Source organism: Oncorhynchus nerka, unplaced genomic scaffold, assembly GCF_034236695.1.
Source record: "Oncorhynchus nerka isolate Pitt River unplaced genomic scaffold, Oner_Uvic_2.0 unplaced_scaffold_1421, whole genome shotgun sequence".
Classification (NCBI taxonomy): Eukaryota; Metazoa; Chordata; class Actinopteri; order Salmoniformes; family Salmonidae; genus Oncorhynchus; species Oncorhynchus nerka.
The window spans coordinates 19,880-44,609 of NW_027039898.1; the positions used below are offsets into that span (position 1 = coordinate 19,880).

At 42.6% G+C, this 24,730-nt stretch overlaps 8 non-coding genes across 8 annotated transcripts; all 8 read left to right on the forward strand.

The window, feature by feature from the left end:
* Positions 1–3,073: 3,073 nt before the first annotated feature.
* Positions 3,074–3,145, forward strand: trnaa-ugc (transfer RNA alanine (anticodon UGC)). The gene has a single exon. It is a non-coding gene; the product is annotated as a tRNA-Ala (tRNA).
* A 455-nt stretch (positions 3,146–3,600) lies between these two features.
* trnat-cgu (transfer RNA threonine (anticodon CGU)) lies at positions 3,601–3,672 on the forward strand. Its single transcript has one exon. It is a non-coding gene; the product is annotated as a tRNA-Thr (tRNA).
* Positions 3,673–9,821: 6,149 nt separating this feature from the next.
* On the forward strand, positions 9,822–9,893 carry trnaa-ugc (transfer RNA alanine (anticodon UGC)). The gene has a single exon. It is a non-coding gene; the product is annotated as a tRNA-Ala (tRNA).
* A 455-nt stretch (positions 9,894–10,348) lies between these two features.
* trnat-cgu (transfer RNA threonine (anticodon CGU)) lies at positions 10,349–10,420 on the forward strand. The gene has a single exon. It is a non-coding gene; the product is annotated as a tRNA-Thr (tRNA).
* A 4,458-nt stretch (positions 10,421–14,878) lies between these two features.
* Positions 14,879–14,950, forward strand: trnaa-ugc (transfer RNA alanine (anticodon UGC)). Its single transcript has one exon. It is a non-coding gene; the product is annotated as a tRNA-Ala (tRNA).
* A 455-nt stretch (positions 14,951–15,405) lies between these two features.
* Positions 15,406–15,477, forward strand: trnat-cgu (transfer RNA threonine (anticodon CGU)). Its single transcript has one exon. It is a non-coding gene; the product is annotated as a tRNA-Thr (tRNA).
* Positions 15,478–21,423: 5,946 nt separating this feature from the next.
* Positions 21,424–21,495, forward strand: trnaa-ugc (transfer RNA alanine (anticodon UGC)). The gene has a single exon. It is a non-coding gene; the product is annotated as a tRNA-Ala (tRNA).
* A 451-nt stretch (positions 21,496–21,946) lies between these two features.
* On the forward strand, positions 21,947–22,018 carry trnat-cgu (transfer RNA threonine (anticodon CGU)). Its single transcript has one exon. It is a non-coding gene; the product is annotated as a tRNA-Thr (tRNA).
* Positions 22,019–24,730: the final 2,712 nt, after the last annotated feature.

Consider the following 24,730-nt stretch of genomic DNA (forward strand, 5'->3'; position numbering starts at 1 on the left):
TCATTTTTCCGCTGTCCCCAATATCCCACAAGAGGGCATAAGCAATCATGTTGCTATTGGACAAAACATCACACATTTGAACATCTTGGGCCTTATCTCGAAAACGGAAAATATTTTCACCAGAAACTCGGTGAGCGTACCTTTGGCATAATGGGCAGTTGGCCCCGAACAAGATGGCGTCTAGGCCTCAACGGTATTTGAGTTATGGCCATTTATCTGGGATTAAAGGTCCAAAATGAAAATAGAGAAATTATTTTTCCACTTCACGTCAAAGTCAAGGAGCCTCCGGTGTCAATAAAAAAGAACCAGCCATTTATCTATCGTCATTTAAGAGAAATCGTACAACGAGAGATTGGTGATGTTCACGGATAGGTGTTTTTTTTTTTCAACGGTTACAGATCCAGTTGCAGGGTGTTCTTACGAATCTTTTTAAAGTGTGCTGCAGCTCTGCCAGATTTCTGTGTCATTTGCTTTTGGGTTTTGACAGCATGAGAGAACCATATGGTAAGGTGAGAAGCACAAATCACAGACTTTGCAAAACTTCAGGAAACAAACAAATGGACAGTCTGATGGTCCTCCAACGATGGAGTGACCGTGCAAGCAACTAACCTTGACCTGTGGCATTAACCCTTAATAGCATTTTGGGTGAAAAGAAGGTGTTTACTTCAAATGCACGTGTTTGCAATTGACTTCAAAGAGTGCTCTCCCCATAGGAATACATTGCCTGCACCCCTAAATTCAACCTGAAGCCTATATGGGTTATGAATGCCGTATGAACCTGTCTTTGAGTAACAGTCCATCAGGCCAAATGAGGTCTACCTGTGTTGATTCTAAGCTTCCTGGACCAACCGGAAGTGGTTAAAATCACCCTAAAAGTGTTTATCCATACCCTGCCTGCAGTTTGATAGACATAGTGCATTCAACCGTGTATAAATCAGTCCATTCTTAACGTAAGGACTTAAAACTCATTTTTATTTTTGGATTCTGTAAAAGCATACCCCAGTGAGGATATTGTTGACTTATGCTTCCTGTGCCAACCGGAAGTGCCATTACATTTACATGGTGTCTCTTGGGCTGTTTCCAGGGGTTAAAAAAGTCAGATCTTTCCAAAACTTCATATATGTGATTAGGAACAACCCCCATGAACTGTAAATCAGTCATTTGTCCTGTAAAATTTCAAAGGAAAACTAAATCACACACACACACAGCTTGGAAATGTAGGGACCCATTGGGGTGCAGAGACATACACTGCCTGCATTAGTTAACCTTGTTGGAACTTTTAAAGAACCGTCGGACCTAGAGTTCCGAAACTTTAGAATCCTGTTCTAGACCTCTGGTCGATAGTGCGTGGTGAGTTACGTGGCTCTTTGACGGTTCTCGGACCGAGAAACAGCTTCGTACATTTGCAATGACTTCAATTCATTTTTGCATCACGAAAATGGCGACATTTAGAAATGTCAATTCAGAGTCGCAAGACTAGGTGCATTGCGACCGTCTCGGCCCATATAGACAGACCCCAACGTTTCTGTCCGATAGCTCATTCAAGGACCCCGTAGCAAGTCATGGAAAAAAGTGGATTTTCAGCACCAATTAGGGTTTTGCTCGGACACCAAATGACCGATCGAGCAAAACTTGGGATTCGGGGTCGCCTCAGCAAGGTCTACACGTAACATAAGAAATGGACCCGCAGCTAGAACGTAACTACGTGTTTTATGTTTTTTTTATGGTTTGAACCGAAGGCGTTGTGAATTTTGGGCCAGCTCTGAAGTATGTGATAGTTGGCTACTAAACGAGTTGGAAAAAGTGGGTTTGGTGTCAGTTTGTATCAGTTTGGTGTCAGAATGATATCTAATTGACTGATGGACGATGACTTGCTGGTGACTCTTGTCCATTTGCAATATGTTTAAACAGTGAGGTACCATCACCAAAAGTGACATTCTGAAATCAACCCTAACGAGCCATTGAGATGAACCAGAATCACTGCCCAGCCATCCCAGTCAATTTCACATTCCTGCAGGATTTTTATAGCATGACAAATTCGTGATGGTACCTGCCTATTGAACCATATTGCAAATGCACAGTGGCTTTGCAAAAGTGAGAAAACATAAACAAATGGACATGATGAAATCAACACAACGAGTGATGGAAAGGTACAACTATCACTGCCCGGCCAAGTGGTTTGTCCGGCGTCAATGACTTCCCATTCATTTTTGTAAATACAGGGGTAATTCCGAAGACCAACTGGGTTTTGAATTCACTTGTCCGTGCCTCCCACTTTATAGAAAAGGCTTCAAATTCAATGGAAATTTACATTAGTTGGAGCTTTGTACTTTGTAGAAAAATCATGTTGTATCAATATTTGAACACAACTAATATATTAAGGGGAAGTATCTCTACGATAGAGCCACTTTACATGTTTCCTGTCCTACAGTATTCCCCAACTTGTCTTTTGAGAGTATTCACTTGTTAAATTAGCTTTTGCACAACTCCACTTTCCACAATGTTGACATTCTAAGAATGAAATAGATGCGCAAAAGCCATCTGTTTTTGTTAACTGAAGCACATGGGTTCAATCCCAGTTCAGACGCATGGTAGATAGCTGATATTATGGAAATGTACTTTCATCACAACAGTGTTTTTAAGAAAAGGTCAATTATCTTGATATCCACTGCTCATGTATGCTCTAGTGTTCATTTGCTGGCCCTTCGGTACTATGGCATATTTATTGCCAGAACCACTGGCTATTTTGTTATTGACTGTGCGCTTGTTTGTTCCATGTGTAACTCGTCGCCAGAACCACTGGCTCCAGGTCATCTGTAAGTCTATGCTAGGTAAAGCTCCGCCTTATCAAGGCAATCACAGGCGGCCTAGTCCTCTCGCAGCAGTCCCTTCCAGCTGCAGTCAGAGCAGGAGATGTTCACCCCTCCGCGTCCAGACTGCAAATGAATTGCACTGCTTTGCTTTACCTTGGCCAGGTCGCAGTTGTGTATGAGAACTTGTTCTTAACTGGCTTACCTGCTATAATAAAGGAGAAATTTAAGAAAATAAGAAACAATTTTTTCTTTCCCAGAAAGGGGGTGTAGCTCAGTGGTAGAGCGCATGCTTTGCATGTATGAGGTCCTGGGTTCAATCCCCAGCTTCTCCAGGTTTTTTTGCAAAGACCCAACTTCTACTTTCCAGAATGTTGAAATTCTAAGCAGGAAACAGAGATGTGCTAAATAATTTGGTCTTTTAATCTGAAGAACATGCGTTCAATCCCTGTTAGTACATTTATAGAACAGAAGTGGCATGGTTGCCAACTTTTATGGCATCATTTTCAAAAACTGAAGTTCATGTTTTCGATCCCTGTCCGTACCTGTTTTAAGAATTGCTGCTATCATTTCATTGTAGTTTCAATGGAGTTGTGTATATATAAAGTACAGTGTATTGATATTGCGTTTTATCTGCAAATTAAATGGGATGGAAGCTGAGAGGGGAGTGCATGCTATATATGTATGAGGTCCTTTCTCCACTGAGTTTGTGTGCCAAATTCACATTTGCACAACTACTACTTTCCAGAATGTTGATATATATATATATATATATATTGCAGTATAGAGTGGCATGGTGGCCAAGTGGTAAGGTGTCGGTCTCGTAAACAGAAGACCATGGGTTCAAATCCCATCCGTGCCTTTATAAAAAAGGCTTCAAATTCCATGGAAATGTACATTCATTGGAGGACTTTGTAGAAAAATCATGTTGTATCAATATTTGAACACAACTATTATATTAAGGGGAAGTATCTCTACGATAGAGCCACTTTACATGTTTTCTGTCATACATTAAGGGAAGATTTCGGCAGTTGCTGTATGGTGTATGGTTAGTGAGAAAGTCCATGTTGCAAATGTACGGTCCCTTACTAGACGTCCAAAATCGTTTGTAAAATTCGCTTGACGGCGTCGGGCCGAGCGGCAGGGCCAGACCTACCAGGAAGTCATCAAATGAACTTTGTCGGACATTCGGTTTCCGTTTTACAAAAATAATAAGATTTTGGTCATTTTTCCGCTGTCCCGGAATATCCCACAAGAGGGCATAAGCAATCATATTGCTATTGGACAAAACATCACAATTCACGACGGGGCCTTATCTCGAAAACGGAAAATATTTCGAAGCCGAAACTCGGTGAGCGTATGTTTGGCATAATGGGCAGTTGGCCCCGAACAAGATGGCGTCTAGGCCTCAACGGTATTTGAGTTATGGCCATTTATCTGGGATTAAAGGTCCAAAATGAAAATAGAGAAATTATTTTTCCACTTCACGTCAAAGTCAAGGAGCCTCCGGTGTCAATAAAAAAAAGAACCAGCCATTTATCTATCGTCATTTAAGAGAAATCGTACAACGAGAGATTGGTGATGTTCACGGATAGGTGTTTTTTTTTTTCAACGGTTACAGATCCAGTTGCAGGGTGTTCTTACGAATCTTTTTAAAGTGTGCTGCGGAGCTCTGCGAGATTTCTGTGTCATTTGCTTTTGGGTGACAGTGAGAGAACCGTTAAGGTGAGAAGCACAAATCGACCTCAGGAACGTACCTGAGGTCCTCCCGATCCGTGCAAGCCTAACCTTGACCGTGTGGCATTAACCCTTACCAGTTAAAAGAAGGTGTTTACATCAAACAGTTTGCATTGACTTCTCTCCCCATAGGAATACATTGCCTGCACCTCTAAATTCAACCTGAAGCGTATGTGGGTTATGAATGCCTTATGAACCTGTCTTCTATGACAGTCCATCAGACCACTATGAGGTCTACCTGTGTCGATTCTAAGCTTCCCTGAGCAACCGGAAGTGGTTAAATTGACCCAAAAGGTGTTTTGATGTACATAAACTTCAAAGGTGAAAATGACTACATTCAACCCTGTGTAGATCGTAGATCAGTCAATTCTTAACTTAAAGACTTAAAACTCAGGATTCTGTAAGTTTCTATGTCAATCAAGACATATGTTTACTTATAGCTTCCTGTGCCAACCGGAAGTGCCTTTAATTGGGTCACACTGTCTGTTTTGAAGGGTTAAAAAAGTCACATCTTTCCTAAACTTCATATGTGTGACTAGGTAACCCTCATGAACTGTAATGAACTCATGAACTGAACAGGGCTCCAAGCCGAGCAAATGGAGGAAAAGTCGCCTCCCTGTCCTGAATCCTTTCACTCCCAGAGAGCACATTTTCCTCTTCTCTCTCTGCTGCCTTAAAGCCACTTTCTACCACTCTAAATTCCAAGCATCTGCCTCTAACCCTAGGAAGCTCTTTGCAACCTTCTCCTCCCTCCTGAATCCTCCTCCCCCTCCCCCCATCCTTTTCTGCAGATGACTTCGTCAACCATTTTGAAAAGAAGGTCGACACATCCGATCCTCAGTTTGCTAAGTTTCAAACGACACCGCTGACATGGGTTCTGTCACACTGCCCTACCCTGTGCTCTGACCTCTTTCTCCCCTTCTCTAGATGAAATCTTTTAAAATCTTGTGACGGCCGGCCGCCCAACAACCTGCCCGTTTGACCCTATCCCCTCCTTCTTCTCCAGACCATTTCCGGAGACCTTCTCCCTTACCTCACCTCGCTCATCAACTCATCCCTGACCGCTGGCTTTGTCCCTTCCGTCTTCAAGAGAGCGAGAGTTGCACCCCTTCTGAAAAAACCTACACTCGATCCCTCCGATGTCAACAACTACAGACCAGTATCCCTTCTTTCTTTTCTCTCCAAAACTCTTGAACGTGCCGTCCTTGGCCAGCTCTCCCGCTATCTCTCTCAGAATGACCTTCTTGATCCAAATCAGTCAGGTTTCAAGACTAGTCATTCAACTGAGACTGCTCTTCTCTGTTTACGGAGGCGCTCCGCACTGAAAAAGCTAACTCTCTCTCCTCTGCTCTCATCCTTCTAGACCTATCGGCTGCCTTCGATACTGTGAACCATCAGATCCTCCTTTCCACCCTCTCCGAGTTGGGCATCTCCGGCGCGAACGCTTGATTGCGTCCTACCTGACAGGTCGCTCCTACCAGGTTACAGAATCCAGTTCCACACCACGTGCTCTCACCACTGGTGTCCCCAGGGCTCTGTTCTAGGCCCTCTCCTATTCTCGCTATACACCAAGTCACTTGGCTCTGTCATAACCTCACATGGTCTCTCCTATCATTGCTATGCAGACACACACAATTAATCTTCTCCTTTCCCCCTTCTGATGACCAGGTGGCGAAATCGCATCTCTGCATGTCTGGCAGACATATCCGTGTGGATGACGGATCACCACCTCAAGCTGAACCTCGGCAAGACGGAGCTGCTCTTCCTCCCGGGAAGGACTGCCCGTTCCATGATCTCGCCATCACGGTTGACAACTCCATTGTGTCCTCCTCCCAGAGCGCTAAGAACCTTGGCGTGATCCTGGACAACACCCTGTCGACAACTAACATCAAGGGCGGTGGCCCGTTCCTGTAGGTTCATGCTCTACAACATCCGCAGAGTACGACCCTGCCTCACACAGGAAGCTGCGCAGGTCCTAATCCAGGCACTTGTCATCTCCCGTTGGGTTACAGTGCAACTCGCTGTTGGCTGGGCTCCCTGCCTGTGCCGTTAAACCCTACAACTCATCCAGAACGCCGCAACCCGTCTGGTGTTCAACCTTCCCAAAAGAAGGTGTTTACTCTCAAAGAGTTTGCATCCTCCGACTTCCCTCCACTGGCTTCCACATTGCCTCGCATCCGCTAAAGACCATGGTGCTTGCCTACGGAGCTGTTAAACGAGCACCTCAGTACCTCCAGGCTCTGATCAGGCCCATCAAACAAGGGCACTGGGTTCATCCACCTCTGGCCTGCTCGCTCCCTACCACTGAGGAAGTGTTCCCGCTCAGCCCAGTCAAAACTGTTTTGATGCTCTGGCCCCCAATGGTGGAACAAACTCCCTTCACGACCCAGGACAGCGGAGTCAATCACCACCTCCGGAGACACCTGAAACCCCACCTTTTAACTCAGGAATACTAGGAAGGATCAAGTAATCCCTTTACCCCCTCCCCTGTGAAAAGATTTAGATGCACTACTGTTCCACTGGAGGTCATAAGGTGAATGCACCAATTTGTAAGGTTGGAAAGAGCCATCTTTTCTAAATGACTTAAATGTAAATGTAAATGTAAATCAGTCATTTCTCCCAACAGATGTCAAAGAAAAGCTCTCACACGCACACACAGCAAGGATGGAGTTAAAAAGTGCGGTGCTCAAAGACACAGAGAGCAGGCAATGGCATAAACATAATCTCTAGGCCGTGCCGAGTTCAACGAGATATCCCGCTTGACCGTAGCTCGCTCGGTCTAAGCGCAGCGACCATTAGAAAAGTAGGCCCAAAATGAAGCCTGCCCCACAACGTCATTTGCTTTTGGGTGACAGTGAGAGAACTGTTAGGGTGAGAAGCACAATTCGACCTCAGGTACGTTCCTAAGGTCCTCCCGATCCGTGCAAGCCTAACCTTGACCGTGTGGCATTAACCCTTAATAGTTAAAAGAAGGTGTTTACTTCAAAGAGTTTGCATTGACTTCTCTCCCCATAGGAATACATTGCCTGCACCCCTAAATTCAACCTGAAGCCTATGTGGGTTATGAATGCCGTATGAACCTGTCTTTGGTAACAGTCCATCAGGCCAGTATGAGGTCTACCTGTGTTGATTCTAAGCTTCCTGGACCAACCGGAAGTGGTTAAAATCACCCTAAAAGTGTTTATCCATACCCTGCCTGCAGTTTGATAGACATAGTGCATTCAACCCTGTGTAAATCAGTCAATTCTTAACGTAAGGACTTAAAACTCAGGATTCTGTAAGCATACCCCAGTGAGGATATGTGTTGACTTATAGCTTCCTGTGCCAACCGGAAGTGCCATAATTGGTGTCTCTTGGGCTGTTTCGAGGGGTTAAAAAAGTCAGATCTTTCCAAAACTTCATATATGTGATTAGGCAACCCCCATGAACTGTAAATCAGTCATTTGTCCTGTAAAATTTCAAAGGAAAACTAAATCACACACACACACAGCTTGGAAGTAGGGACCCATTGGGGTGCGTAGAGACATACACTGCCTGCATTAGTTAACCTTGTTGGAACTTTTAAAGAACCGTCAGACCTAGAGTTCCGAAACTTTAGAATCCTGTTCTAGACCTCTGGTCGATAGTGCGTGGTGAGTTACGTGGCTCTAGACGGTTCTCGGACCGAGAAACAGCTTCGTACATTTGCAATGACTTCAATTCATTTTTGACATCACGAAAATGGCGACATTTAGAAATGTCGCAGAGTCACAAGACTAGGTGCATTGCGACCGTCTCGGCCATATAGACAGACCCCAACGTTTCTGTCCGATAGCTCATTCAAGGACCCCGTAGCAAGTCATGGAAAAAAGTGGATTTTCAGCACCAATTAGGGTTTTGCTCGGACACCAAATGACCGATCGAGCCAAAACTTGGGATTCGGGGTCGCCTCAGCAAGGTCTACACGTAACATAAGAAATGGACCCGCAGCTAGAACGTAACTACGTGTTTTATGTTTTTTTTATGGTTTGAACCGAAGGCGTTGTGAATTTTGGGCCAGCTCTGAAGTATGTGATAGTTGGCTACTAAACGAGTTGGAAAAAGTGGGTTTGGTGTCAGTTTGTATCAGTTTGGTGTCAGAATGATATCTAATTGACTGATGGACGATGACTTGCTGGTGACTCTTGTCCATTTGCAATATGTTTAAACAGTGAGGTACCATCACCAAAAGTGACATTCTGAAATCAACCCTAACGAGCCATTGAGATGAACCAGAATCACTGCCCAGCCATCCCAGTCAATTTCACATTCCTGCAGGATTTTTATAGCATGACAAATTCGTGATGGTACCTGCCTATTGAACCATATTGCAAATGCACAGTGACTTTGCAAAAGTGAGAAAACATAAACAAATGGACATGATGAAATCAACACAACGAGTGATGGAAAGGTACAACTATCACTGCCCGGCCAAGTGGTAAGGCGTCCTGTAAATCAAGACCATGGGTTCAAATTTGCATGCCTTTATAGAAAAGGCTCAAATTCAATGGAAATTTACATTATTGGAGGACTTTGTAAAAAATCATGTTGTATCAATATTTGAACACAACTAATATATTAAGGGGAATATCTCTACGTTAGAGCCACTTTACATGTTCCAGTGTCCTAAAACAGTATTCCCCAACTGGTCTTTTGAAGTATTCACTTGTTAAATTAGCTTTTGCAAAACTCCCACTTTCCACAATGTTGACATTCTAAGAATGAAATAGATGCGCAAAGCCATCTGTTTTTGTTAACTGAAGCACATGGGTTCAATCCCTGTTCGACGGTTATGGTAGATAGCTTATTATGGAAATGTACTTTCATCACAACAGTGTAAAGAAAATTCAATTATCTTGATATGGCCACTGCATTTGTAATGCTCTATTCTGGCCCTAGTGAAAATTCATCACCAAACCACTGGCTATTTTGTTATTGACTGTGCGCTTGTTTGTTCCATGTGTAACTCGTCGCCAGAATCACTGGCTCCAGGTCATCTGTAAGTCTATGCTAGGTAAAGCTCCGCCTTATCAAGGCAATCACAGGCGACCTAGTCCTCTCGCAGCAGTCCCTTCCAGCTGCAGTCAGAGCAGGAGATGTTCACCCCTCCGCGTCCAGACTGCAAATGAATTGCACTGCTTTGCTTTACCTTGGCCAGGTCGCAGTTGTGTATGAGAACTTGTTCTTAACTGGCTTACCTGCTATAATAAAGGAGAAATTTAAGAAAATAAGAAACAATTTTTTCTTTCCCAGAAAGGGGGTGTAGCTCAGTGGTAGAGCGCATGCTTTGCATGTATGAGGTCCTGGGTTCAATCCCCAGCTTCTCCATGTTTTTTTGCAAAGACCCAACTTCTACTTTCCAGAATGTTGAAATTCTAAGCAGGAAACAGAGATGTGCTAAATAATTTGGTCTTTTAATCTGAAGAACATGCGTTCAATCCCTGTTAGTACATTTATAGAACAGAAGTGGCATGGTTGCCAACTTTTATGGCATCATTTTCAAAAACTGAAGTTCATGTTTTCGATCCCTGTCCGTACCTGTTTTAAGAATTGCTGCTATCATTTCATTGTAGTTTCAATGGAGTTGTGTATATATAAAGTACAGTGTATTGATATTGCGTTTTATCTGCAAATTAAATGGGATGGAAGCTGAGAGGGGAGTGCATGCTATATATGTATGAGGTCCTTTCTCCACTGAGTTTGTGTGCCAAATTCACATTTGCACAACTACTACTTTCCAGAATGTTGATATATATATATATATATATATTGCAGTATAGAGTGGCATGGTGGCCAAGTGGTAAGGTGTCGGTCTCGTAAACAGAAGACCATGGGTTCAAATCCCATCCGTGCCTTTATAAAAAATGCTTCAAATTCCATGGAAATGTACATTCATTGGAGGACTTTGTAGAAAAATCATGTTGTATCAATATTTGAACACAACTATTATATTAAGGGGAAGTATCTCTACGATAGAGCCACTTTACATGTTTTCTGTCATACATTAAGGGAAGATTTCGGCAGTTGCTGTATGGTTAGTGAGAAAGTCCATGTTGCAAATGTACGGTCCCTTACTAGACGTCCAAAATCGTTTGTAAAATTCGCGGACGGCGTCGGGCCGAGCGGCAGGGCCAGACCTACCAGGAAGTCATCAAATGAACTTTGTCGGACATTCGGTTTCCGTTTTACAAAAATAATAAGATTTTGGTCATTTTTCCGCTGTCCCGGAATATCCCACAAGAGGGCATAAGAATCATATTGCTATTGGACAAAACATCACAATTCACGACGGGGCCTTATCTCGAAAACGGAAAATATTTCGAAGCCGAAACTCGGTGAGCGTATGTTTGGCATAATGGGCAGTTGGCCCCGAACAAGATGGCGTCTAGGCCTCAACGGTTTTGAGTTATGGCCATTTATCTGGGATTAAAGGTCCAAAATGAAAATAGAGAAAAAATTTTTCCACTTCACGTCAAAGTCAAGGAGCCTCCGGTGTCAATAAAAAAGAACCAGCCATTTATCTATCGTCATTTAAGAGAAATCGTACAACGAGAGATTGGTGATGTTCACGGATAGGTGTTTTTTTTTTTTCAACGGTTACAGATCCAGTTGCAGGGTGTTCTTACAAATCTTTTTAAAGTGTGCTGCGGAGCTCTGCGAGATTTCTGTGATTTTCATTTTTCTGCTTTTAAATAACTCAGTTCTTAACGGATTTAAAACTCAGACTGTAAAGGCATACCCCAATCAGATATGAGTTTATTTATAGCTTCCTGTGCCAACCGGAAGTGCCTTAAATGGTGTCACAGTGGCAGTTTCAAGGGTTAAAAAGGTCAGATCTTTTCAAAACTTCATATGTGTGATTAGGCAACCACCATAAAATGTAAGTCAGTAATTTCTCCCAACAGTTGTCAAAGAAAAGCTCTCTCTCACACACACACACACAGAAACACACACACAGCAAGGATGGAGTGACAAAGTGCGGTGCTTAAAGACACACAAAGCCTACAATGGCATTTACATATTCTCTAGGCCTGTGCCGAGTTCAACAAGATGCCCCGCTTGACCGCAGCTCGCTAGGTCTAAGCACAGTCCCCTCAATGTCATTTGCTTTTGGGTGACAGTGAGAGAACCGTTAAGGTGAGAAGCACAAATCGACCTCAGGAACGTACCTGAGGTCCTCCGATCCGTGCAAGCCTAACCTTGACCCTGTGGCATTAACCCTTAACAGTTAAAAGAAGGTGTTTACATCAAACAGTTTGCATTGACTTCTCTCCCCATAGGAATACATTGCCTGCACCTCTAAATTCAACCTGAAGGCTATGTGGGTTATGAATGCCTTATGAACCTGTCTTCTATGACAGTCCATCAGACCACTATGAGGTCTACCTGTGTCGATTCTAAACTTCCTGAGCAACCGGAAGTGGTTAAATTGACCCAAAAGGTGTTTTGATGTACATAACCTTCAAAGGTGAAAATGACTACATTCAACCCTGTGTAGATCGTAGATCAGTCAATTCTTAACTTAAAGACTTAAAACTCAGGATTCTGTAAGTTTCTATGTCAATCAAGACATGTGTTTACTTATAGCTTCCTGTGCCAACCGGAAGTGCCTTTAATGGGGTCACACTGTCTGTTTTGAAGGGTTAAAAAGTCACATCTTTCCTAAACTTCATATGTGTGACTAGGTAACCCTCATGAACTGTAAATCAGTCATTTCTCCCAACAGATGTCAAAGAAAAGCTCTCACACGCACACACAGCAAGGATGGAGTTAAAAAGTGCGGTGCTCAAAGACACAGAGAGCAGGCAATGGCATAAACATAATCTCTAGGCCGTGCCGAGTTCAACGAGATATCCCGCTTGACCGTAGCTCGCTCGGTCTAAGCGCAGCGACCATTAGAAAAGTAGGCCCAAAATGAAGCCTGCCCCACAACGTCATTTGCTTTTGGGTGACAGTGAGAGAACTGTTAGGGTGAGAAGCACAATTCGACCTCAGGTATGTTCCTAAGGTCCTCCTGATCCGTGCAAGCCTAACCTTGACCGTGTGGCATTAACCCTTAATAGTTAAAAGAAGGTGTTTACTTCAAAGAGTTTGCATTGACTTCTCTCCCCATAGGAATACATTGCCTGCACCCCTAAATTCAACCTGAAGCCTATATGGGTTATGAATGCCGTATGAACCTGTCTTTGGTAACAGTCCATCAGGCCAGTATGAGGTCTACCTGTGTTGATTCTAAGCTTCCTGGACCAACCGGAAGTGGTTAAAATCACCCTAAAAGTGTTTATCCATACCCTGCCTGCAGTTTGATAGACATTGTGCATTCAACCCTGTGTAAATCAGTCAATTCTTAACGTAAGGACTTAAAACTCAGGATTCTGTAAAAGCATACCCCAGTGAGGATATGTGTTTACTTATAGCTTCCTGTGCCAACCGGAAGTACCATAATTGGTGTCTCTTGGGCTGTTTCGAGGGGTTAAAAAAGTCAGATCTTTCCAAAACTTCATATATGTGATTAGGCAACCCCCATGAACTGTAAATCAGTCATTTTTCCCATAAAATTTCAAAGGAAAACTAAATCACACACACACACAGCTTGGAAGTAGGGACCCATTGGGGTGCGTAGAGACATACACTGCCTGCATTAGTTAACCTTGTTGGAACTTTTAAAGAACCGTCAGACCTAGAGTTCCGAAACTTTAGAATCCTGTTCTAGACCTCCGGTCGATAGTGCGTGGTGAGTTACGTGGCTCTAGACGGTTCTCGGACCGAGAAACAGCTTCGTACATTTGCAATGACTTCAATTCATTTTGACCATTACGAAAATGGCGACATTTAGAAATGTCTCAGAGACACAAGACTAGGTGCATTGCGACCGTCTCGGCCCATATAGACAGACCCCAACGTTTCTGTCCGATAGCTCATTCAAGGACCCCGTAGCAAGTCATGGAAAAAAGTGGATTTTCAGCACCAATTAGGGTTTTGCTCGGACACCAAATGACCGATCGAGCCGAAACTTGGGATTCGGGGTCGCCTCAGCTAGGCCTACACGTAACATAAGAAATGGACCCGCAGCTAGAACGTAACTACGTGTTTTATGTTTTTTTATGGTTTGAACCAAAGGCGTTGTGAATTTTGGGCCAGCTCTGAAGTATGTGATAGTTGGCTACTAAACGAGTTGGAAAAGTGGGTTTGGTGTCAGTTTGTATCAGTTTGGTGTCAGAATGATATCTAATTGACTGATGGACGATGACTTGCTGGTGACTTTTGTCCATTTGCAATATGTTTAAACAGTGAGGTACCATCACCAAAAGTGACATTCTGAAATCAACCCTAACGAGCCATTGAGATGAACCAGAATCACTGCCCAGCCATCCCAGTCAATTTCACATTCCTGCAGGATTTTTATAGCATGACAAATTCGTGATGGTACCTGCCTATTGAACCATATTGCAAATGCACAGTGACTTTGCAAAAGTGAGAAAACATAAACAAATGGACATGATGAAATCAACACAACGAGTGATGGAAAGGTACAACTATCACTGCCCGGCCATCCTGTGGTTCATCTCAGAAACCGAAGACCATGGGTTCAATTTTGCATTTTAGAAAAGGCTTCAAATTCAATGGAAATTTACATTAGTTGGAGGACTTTGTAGAAAAATCATGTGTATCAATATTTGAACACAACTAATATATGAAAAAAAGTATCAAAAAGAGCCACTGGACATGATGAAGTCAACACAACTGAGTCTTTTGGAAAGGAGCTTGTTAAATTCACTTTTGCACAGGCCATTTCCACAATGTTGATCTGGCTAGAATGAAATTTTGCATTTCTGTTTTTTTAACTGAGCATGTTCAAATCCCTTCATATGATAAATGCCCATTATGAAATGTATTTCATTGCAAAGTGTAAAGAAAAGGTCAATTATCTTGATATGGCCATGATTTGTATGGTCTAAAAAACATCACCAAATTCGGACAGAACCAAATTTTGGACTGTGCGCTTGTTTGTTCCATGTGTAACTCGTCGCCAGAATCACTGGCTCCAGGTCATCTGTAAGTCTATGCTAGGTAAAGCTCCGCCTTATCAAGGCAATCACAGGCGACCTAGTCCTCTCGCAGCAGTCCCTTCCAGCTGCAGTCAGAGCAGGAGATGTTCACCCCTCCGCGTCCAGACTGCAAATGAATTGCACTGCTTTGCTTTACCTTGGCCAGGTCGCAGTTGTGTATGAGAACTTGTTCTTAACTGGCTTACCTGCTATAATAAAGGAGAAATTTAAGAAAATAAGAAACAATTTTTTCTTTCCCAGAAAGGGGGTGTAGCTCAGTGGTAGAGCGCATGCTTTGCATGTATGAGGTCCTGGGTTCAATCCCCAGCTTCTCCATGTTTTTTTGCAAAGACCCAACTTCTACTTTCCAGAATGTTGAAATTCTAAGCAGGAAACAGAGATGTGCTAAATAATTTGGTCTTTTAATCTGAAGAACATGCGTTCAATCCCTGTTAGTACATTTATAGAACAGAAGTGGCATGGTTGCCAACTTTTATGGCATCATTTTCAAAAACTGAAGTTCATGTTTTCGATCCATGTCCGTACCTTCTTTAAGAATTGCTGCTATCATTTCATTGTAGTTTCAATGGAGTTGTGTATATATAAAGTACAGTGTATTGATATTGCGTTTTATCTGCAAATTAAATGGGATGGAAGCTCAGAGGGGAGTGCATGCTATATATGTATGAGGTCCTTTCTCCACTGAGTTTGTGTGCCAAATTCACATTTGCACAACTACTACTTTCCAGAATGTTGATATATCTATATATATATACATTGCATTGTAGAGTGTCATGGTGGCCAAGTGGTAAGGCGTCGGTCTCGTAAACAGAAGACCATGGGTTCAAATCCCATCTGTGCCTTTATAAAAAGGCTTCAAATTCCATGGAAATGTACATTCATTGGAGGACTTTGTAGAAAAATCATCTTGTATCAATATTTGAACACAACTATTATATTAAGGGGAAGTATCTCTACGATAGAGCCACTTTACATGTTTTCTGTCATACATTAAGGGAAGATTTCGGCAGTTGCTGTATGGTTAGTGAAAGTCCATGTTGCAAATGTACGGTCCCTTACTAGACGTCCAAAATCGTTTGTAAAATTCCCGGACGGCGTCGGGCCGAGCGGCAGGGCCAGACCTACCAGGAAGTCATCAAATGAACTTTGTCGGACATTCGGTTTCCATTTTACAAAAATAATAAGATTTTGGTCATTTTTCCGCTGTCCCGGAATATCCCACAAGAGGGCATAAGCAATCATATTGCTATTGGACAAAACATCACAATTCACGACGGGGCCTTATCTCGAAAACGGAAAATATTTCGAAGCCGAAACTCGGTGAGCGTATGTTTGGCATAATGGGCAGTTGGCCCCGAACAAGATGGCGTCTAGGCCTCAACGGTTTTGAGTTATGGCCATTTATCTGGGATTAAAGGTCCAAAATGAAAATAGAGAAATTATTTTTCCACTTCACGTCAAAGTCAAGGAGCCTCCGGTGTCAATAAAAAAACACAACCAGCCATTTATCTATCGTCATTTAAGAGAAATCGTAAACGAGAGATTGGTGATGTTCACTTCCTGTGCCAACCGGAAGTGCCTTAAATGGTCATGGCAGTTTCCAGGTGTTTTTTTCCCAACAGTTGTCAAAGAAAAGCTTACACACACACACACAGAAACACCAGTTGGAGGACAAAGTGTTGCTTAAAGACATCTGGCATTTAAATTCTCTAGGCCTGTGCTTCAACAAGATGCCCCGCTTGACCGCAGCTCTGGTCTAAGCACAGATTTCCCAAAATGAAGGCTGGCCCTCAATGTCATTTGCTTTTGGGTGACAGTGAGAGAACCGTTAAGGTGAGAAGCACAAATCGACCTCAGGAACGTACCTGAGGTCCTCCCGATCCGTGCAAGCCTAACCTTGACCCTGTGGCATTAACCCTTAACAGTTAAAAGAAGGTGTTTACATCAAAGAGTTTGCATTGACTTCTCTCCCCATAGGAATACATTGCCTGCACCTCTAAATTCAACCTGAAGGCTATGTGGGTTATGAATGCCTTATGAACCTGTCTTCTATGACAGTCCATCAGACCACTATGAGGTCTACCTGTGTCGATTCTAAACTTCCTGAGCAACCGGAAGTGGTTAAATTGACCCAAAAGGTGTTTTGATGTACATAACCTTCAAAGGTGAAAATGACTACATTCAACCCTGTGTAGATCGTAGATCAGTCAATTCTTAACTTAAAGACTTAAAACTCAGGATTCTGTAAGTTTCTATGTCAATCAAGACATGTGTTTACTTATAGCTTCCTGTGCCAACCGGAAGTGCCTTTAATGGGGTCACACTGTCTGTTTTGAAGGGTTAAAAAAGTCACATCTTTCCTAAACTTCATATGTGTGACTAGGTAACCCTCATGAACTGTAAATCAGTCATTTCTCCCAACAGATGTCAAAGAAAAGCTCTCACACGCACACACAGCAAGGATGGAGTTAAAAAGTGCGGTGCTCAAAGACACAGAGAGCAGGCAATGGCATAAACATAATCTCTAGGCCGTGCCGAGTTCAACGAGATATCCCGCTTGACCGTAGCTCGCTCGGTCTAAGCGCAGCGACCATTAGAAAAGTAGGCCCAAAATGAAGCCTGCCCCACAACGTCATTTGCTTTTGGGTGACAGTGAGAGAACTGTTAGGGTGAGAAGCACAATTCGACCTCAGGTACGTTCCTAAGGTCCTCCTGATCCGTGCAAGCCTAACCTTGACCGTGTGGCATTAACCCTTAATAGTTAAAAGAAGGTGTTTACTTCAAAGAGTTTGCATTGACTTCTCTCCCCATAGGAATACATTGCCTGCACCCCTAAATTCAACCTGAAGCCTATGTGGGTTATGAATGCCGTATGAACCTGTCTTTGATGACAGTCCATCAGGCCACTATGAGGTCTACCTGTGTTGATTCTAAGCTTCCTGGACCAACCGGAAGTGGTTAAAATCACCCTAAAAGTGTTTATCCATACCCTGCCTGCAGTTTGATAGACATTGTGCATTCAACCCTGTGTAAATCAGTCAATTCTTAACGTAAGGACTTAAAACTGAGGATTCTGTAAAAGCATACCCCAATGAGGATATGTGTTGACTTATAGCTTCCTGTGCCAACCGGAAGTGCCATAATTGGTGTCTCTTGGGCTGTTTCGAGGGGTTAAAAGTCAGATCTTTCCAAAACTTCATATATGTGATTAGGCAACCCCCATGAACTGTAAATCAGTCATTTTCCTGTAAAATTTCAAAGGAAAACTAAATCACACACACACACAGCTTGGAAGTAGGGACCCATTGGGGTGCGTAGAGACATACACTGCCTGCATTAGTTAACCTTGTTGGAACTTTTAAAGAACCGTCAGACCTAGAGTTCCGAAACTTTAGAATCCTGTTCTAGACCTCCGGTCGATAGTGCGTGGTGAGTTACGTGGCTCTAGACGGTTCTCGGACCGAGAAACAGCTTCGTACATTTGCAATGACTTCAATTCATTTTTGCATCATTACGAAAATGGCGACATTTAGAAATGTCCCAGAGTCACAAGACTAGGTGCATTGCGACCGTCTCGGCCCATATAGACAGACCCCAACGTTTCTGTCCGATAGCTCATTCAAGGACCCCGTAGCAAGTCATGGAAAAAAGTGGATTTTCAGCACCAATTAGGGTTTTGCTCGGACACCAAATGACCGATCGAGCCAAAACTTGGGATTCGGGGTCGCCTCAGCAAGGTCTACACGTAACATAAGAAATGGACCCGCAGCTAGAACGTAACTACGTGTTTTATGTTTTTTTATGGTTTGAACCAAAGGCGTTGTGAATTTTGGGCCAGCTCTGAAGTATGTGATAGTTGGCTACTAAACGAGTTGGAAAAAGTGGGTTTGGTGTCAGTTTGTATCAGTTTGGTGTCAGAATGATATCTAATTGACTGATGGACGATGACTTGCTGGTGACTCTTGTCCATTTGCAATATGTTTAAACAGTGAGGTACCATCACCAAAAGTGACATTCTGAAATCAACCCTAACGAGCCATTGAGATGAACCAGAATCACTGCCCAGCCATCCCAGTCAATTTCACATTCCTGCAGGATTTTTATAGCATGACAAATTCGTGATGGTACCTGCCCATTGAACCATATTGCAAATGCACAGTGACTTTGCAAAAGTGAGAAAACAAACAAATGGACATGATGAAATCAACACAACGAGTGATGGAAAGGTACAACTCTCACTGCTCGGCCAAACATAAACAAATGGACATGATGAAATCAACACAACGAGTGATGGAAAGGTACAACTATCACTGCTCGGCCATCCTGTGTTCATCAGGCCAGTCAATTTTGCATTTTTGAGCATGTCAAATTTCATATGGTAAATGCCAATTGAACCATATTGCAAATGCACGTGCACTTGCAATATGATTCAACAGTGAAAAAACATCAAAAATGGACATGATGAAGTCAACACAACGAGCGTTGGAAAGGAGCAACTATCACTGCCAGGCCATCCTGTGTTCATCAGGCCAGTCAATTTTGCATTTCTGCAGGATTTTTGAGCATGTCAAATTTCATATGGTAAATGCCCATTGAAACATATTGCAAATGCACGTGCACTTGCAATATGATTCAACAGTGAAAAAACATCACCAAATGGACATGATGAAATCAACACAACGAGTGATGGAAAGGAACAACTATCACTGCCCGGCCATCCCGAGTTCATCAGGCCAGTCAATTTTGCATTTCTGCAGGATTTTCGAGCATGTCAAATTTCTTATGGCATTTGGCCCCCAAAAAAGTGACTTTTGACTTTGACTTTTGACTTCCAGTCATATTATAAATGGACAAATCATATTCCTTATGCACAAGTTTAAAAAAAATATATATATATATATATGACAATAAAATACAACTACAGTATGTTGATACAGTTCTTATACGTGTGTAATTGACACAAAATTTGAAAGAATTTCAAAAACGGTCCAGAAAGCACTTTTTAAGGGTGTGTGAAGTTTTTACAAAATTTTGACATTTTTACTTTTGACTTTTGACTTTCTATGAAATCATATTGAAAATGGACAAAACATATTACTTATGCGCATGTAAAAAAAAATATATATATATGATAATAAAATTGGACAAAAGTATATTCATACAGTTCTTACACATGTGTAATTGACAAAAAAATCGAAAGAATTTCAAAAACGGTCCAGAAAGCACTTTTTAAGGGTGTGATCTTTTTTTAAGGGGTAAGTTTTTGACAAAAAAATCATTTTTTCAAAATTTTGCTTTTGGACGTTGACTTGGGTTACATTTCCAATATGAAAAACCAAGGTGGAGCGGATTCGCCACCTGTTGGATTTTTAAAGTGTGACAACTGGCAATTGCCATATGGCATTTGCAATACACTTTGCATGAATCAACGCCGAATTGGGTGGTATTGGACAATGTGTATATGGTTTGTCCGATGCCAATGACTTCCCATTCATTTTTGTCCAATACAGGGGGGTAATTCCCTTACCTACAGTATTCCCCAACTTGTCTTTTGAGAGTATTCACTTGTTAAATGAGCTTTTGCACAACTCCCACTTTCCACAATGTTGACATTCTAAGAATGAAATAGATGCGCAAAGCCATCTGTTTTTGTTAGCTCTGGCCCCCCAATGGTGGAACAAACTCCCTCACGACGCCAGGACAGCGGAGTCAATCACCACCTTCCGGAGACACCTGAAACCCCACCTCTTTAAGGAATACCTAGGATAGGATAAAGTAATCCCTCTCACCCCCCTTAAAATATTTAGATGCACTACTGTTCCACTGGATGTCATAAGGTGAATGCACCAATTTGTAAGTCGCTCTGGATAAGAGCGTCTGCTAAATGACTTAAATGTAATGTAAATATGTTAACTGAAGCACATGGGTTCAATCCCTGTTCGACGTTTATGGTAGATAGCTGATATTATGGAAATGTACTTTCATCACAACAGTGTAAAGAAAAGGTCAATTATCTTGATATGGCCACTGCGACCTGTATGCTCTAGTCGGCTGGCCCTCGCTACATATTCGTCGCCAGAACCACTGGCTATTTTGTTATTGACTGTGCGCTTGTTTGTTCCATGTGTAACTCGTCGCCAGAACCACTGGCTCCAGGTCATCTGTAAGTCTATGCTAGGTAAAGCTCCGCCTTATCAAAGCACTCACAGTCGGCCTAGTCCTTGCGCAGCAGTCCCTTCCAGCTGCAGTCAGAGCAGGAGATGCCCATCTCTAAATAGCCCACCCAATCTACCTACCTCATCGCCATATTGTTTTTATTTACTTTCTGCACTTTTGCACACCAGTATTTCTACTTGCACATCATCATCTGCTCATCTATCACTCCAGTGTTCATTTGCTAAATTGTGATTACTTCGGTACTATGGCATATTTATTGCCTTTAAAAAAAAATCCCTTCTATTTTGTTATTGACTGTGCGCTAGTTTGTTCCATGTGTAACTTGTCGCCAGAACCACTGGTTCCAGGTCATCTGTAAGTCTATACTAGGTAAAGCTCCGCCTTATCAAGGCAATCACAGGCGACCTAGTCCTCTCGCAGCAGTCCCTTCCAGCTGCAGTCAGAGCAGGAGATGTTCACCCCTCCGCGTCCAGACTGCAAATGAATTGCACTGCTTTGCTTTACCTTGGCCAGGTCGCAGTTGTGTATGAGAACTTGTTCTTAACTGGCTTACCTGCTATAATAAAGGAGAAATTTAAGAAAATAAGAAACAATTTTTTCTTTCCCAGAAAGGGGGTGTAGCTCAGTGGTAGAGCGCATGCTTTGCATGTATGAGGTCCTGGGTTCAATCCCCAGCTTCTCCATGTTTTTTTGCAAAGACCCAACTTCTACTTTCCAGAATGTTGAAATTCTAAGCAGGAAACAGAGATGTGCTAAATAATTTGGTCTTTTAATCTGAAGAACATGCGTTCAATCCCTGTTAGTACATTTATAGAACAGAAGTGGCATGGTTGCCAACTTTTATGGCATCATTTTCAAAAACTGAAGTTCATGTTTTCGATCCCTGTCCGTACCTGTTTTAAGAATTGCTGCTATCATTTCATTGTAGTTTCAATGGAGTTGTGTATATATAAAGTACAGTGTATTGATATTGCGTTTTATCTGCAAATTAAATGGGATGGAAGCTGAGAGGGGAGTGCATGCTATATATGTATGAGGTCCTTTCTCCACTGAGTTTGTGTGCCAAATTCACATTTGCACAACTACTACTTTCCAGAATGTTGATATATATATATATATATTGCAGTATAGAGTGGCATGGTGGCCAAGTGGTAAGGTGTCGGTCTCGTAAACAGAAGACCATGGGTTCAAATCCCATCCGTGCCTTTATAAAAAAGGCTTCAAATTCCATGGAAATGTACATTCATTGGAGGACTTTGTAGAAAAATCATGTTGTATCAATATTTGAACACAACTATTATATTAAGGGGAAGTATCTCTACGATAGAGCCACTTCACATGTTTTCTGTCATACATTAAGGGAAGATTTCGGCAGTTGCTGTATGGTTAGTGAGAAAGTCCATGTTGCAAATGTACGGTCCCTTACTAGACGTCCAAAATCGTTTGTAAAATTCACGGACGGCATTCGGGCCGAGCGGCAGGGCCAGACCTACCAGGAAGTCATCAAATGAACTTTGTCGGACATTCGGTTTCCGTTTTACAAAAATAATAAGATTTTGGTCATTTTTCCGCTGTCCCGGAATATCCCACAAGAGGGCATAAGCAATCATATTGCTATTGGACAAAACATCACAATTCACGACGGGGCCTTATCTCGAAAACGGAAAATATTTCGAAGCCGAAACTCGGTGAGCGTATGTTTGGCATAATGGGCAGTTGGCCCCGAACAAGATGGCGTCTAGGCCTCAACGGTATTTGAGTTATGGCCATTTATCTGGGATTAAAGGTCCAAAATGAAAATAGAGAAATTATTTTTCCACTTCACGTCAAAGTCAAGGAGCCTCCGGTGTCAATAAAAAAAGAACCAGCCATTTATCTATCGTCATTTAAGAGAAATCGTACAACGAGAGATTGGTGATGTTCACGGATAGGTGTTTTTTTTTTTCAACGGTTACAGATCCAGTTGCAGGGTGTTCTTACGAATCTTTTTAAAGTGTGCTGCGGAGCTCTGCGAGATTTCTGTGTCATTTGCTTTTGGGTGACAGTGAGAGAACCGTTAAGGTGAGAAGCACAAATCGACCTCAGGAACGTACCTGAGGTCCTCCCGATCCGTGCAAGCCTAACCTTGACCGTGTGGCATTAACCCTTACCAGTTAAAAGAAGGTGTTTACATCAAACAGTTTGCATTGACTTCTCTCCCCATAGGAATACATTGCCTGCACCTCTAAATTCAACCTGAAGCGTATGTGGGTTATGAATGCCTTATGAACCTGTCTTCTATGACAGTCCATCAGACCACTATGAGGTCTACCTGTGTCGATTCTAAGCTTCCTGAGCAACCGGAAGTGGTTAAATTGACCCAAAAGGTGTTTTGATGTACATAAACTTCAAAGGTGAAAATGACTACATTCAACCCTGTGTAGATCGTAGATCAGTCAATTCTTAACTTAAAGACTTAAAACTCAGGATTCTGTAAGTTTCTATGTCAATCAAGACATATGTTTACTTATAGCTTCCTGTGCCAACCGGAAGTGCCTTTAATTGGGTCACACTGTCTGTTTTGAAGGGTTAAAAAGTCACATCTTTCCTAAACTTCATATGTGTGACTAGGTAACCCTCATGAACTGTAAATCAGTCATTTCTCCCAACAGATGTCAAAGAAAAGCTCTCACACGCACACACAGCAAGGATGGAGTTAAAAAGTGCGGTGCTCAAAGACACAGAGAGCAGGCAATGGCATAAACATAATCTCTAGGCCGTGCCGAGTTCAACGAGATATCCCGCTTGACCGTAGCTCGCTCGGTCTAAGCGCAGCGACCATTAGAAAAGTAGGCCCAAAATGAAGCCTGCCCCACAACGTCATTTGCTTTTGGGTGACAGTGAGAGAACTGTTAGGGTGAGAAGCACAATTCGACCTCAGGTACGTTCCTAAGGTCCTCCCGATCCGTGCAAGCCTAACCTTGACCGTGTGGCATTAACCCTTAATAGTTAAAAGAAGGTGTTTACTTCAAAGAGTTTGCATTGACTTCTCTCCCCATAGGAATACATTGCCTGCACCCCTAAATTCAACCTGAAGCCTATGTGGGTTATGAATGCCGTATGAACCTGTCTTCGATGACAGTCCATCAGGCCACTACGAGGTCTACCTGTGTTGATTCTAAGCTTCCTGGACCAACCGGAAGTGGTTAAAATCACCCTAAAAGTGTTTATCCATACCCTGCCTGCAGTTTGATAGACATAGTGCATTCAACCCTGTGTAAATCAGTCAATTCTTAACGTAAGGACTTAAAACTGAGGATTCTGTAAAAGCATACCCCAATGAGGATATGTGTTGACTTACAGCTTCCTGTGCCAACCGGAAGTGCCATAATTGGTGTCTCTTGGGCTGTTTCGAGGGGTTAAAAAGTCAGATCTTTCCAAAACTTCATATATGTGATTAGGCAACCCCCATGAACTGTCAATCAGTCATTTGTCCTGTAAAATTTCAAAGGAAAACTAAATCACACACACACACAGCTTGGAAGTAGGGACCCATTGGGGTGCGTAGAGACATACACTGCCTGCATTAGTTAACCTTGTTGGAACTTTTAAAGAACCGTCGGACCTAGAGTTCCGAAACTTTAGAATCCTGTTCTAGACCTCCGGTCGATAGTGCGTGGTGAGTTACGTGGCTCTAGACGGTTCTCGGACCGAGAAACAGCTTCGTACATTTGCAATGACTTCAATTCATTTTTGCATCACGAAAATGGCGACATTTAGAAATGTCCCAGAGTCGCAAGACTAGGTGCATTGCGACCGTCTCGGCCCATATAGACAGACCCCAACGTTTCTGTCCGATAGCTCATTCAAGGACCCCGTAGCAAGTCATGGAAAAAGTGGATTTTCAGCACCAATTAGGGTTTTGCTCGGACACCAAAT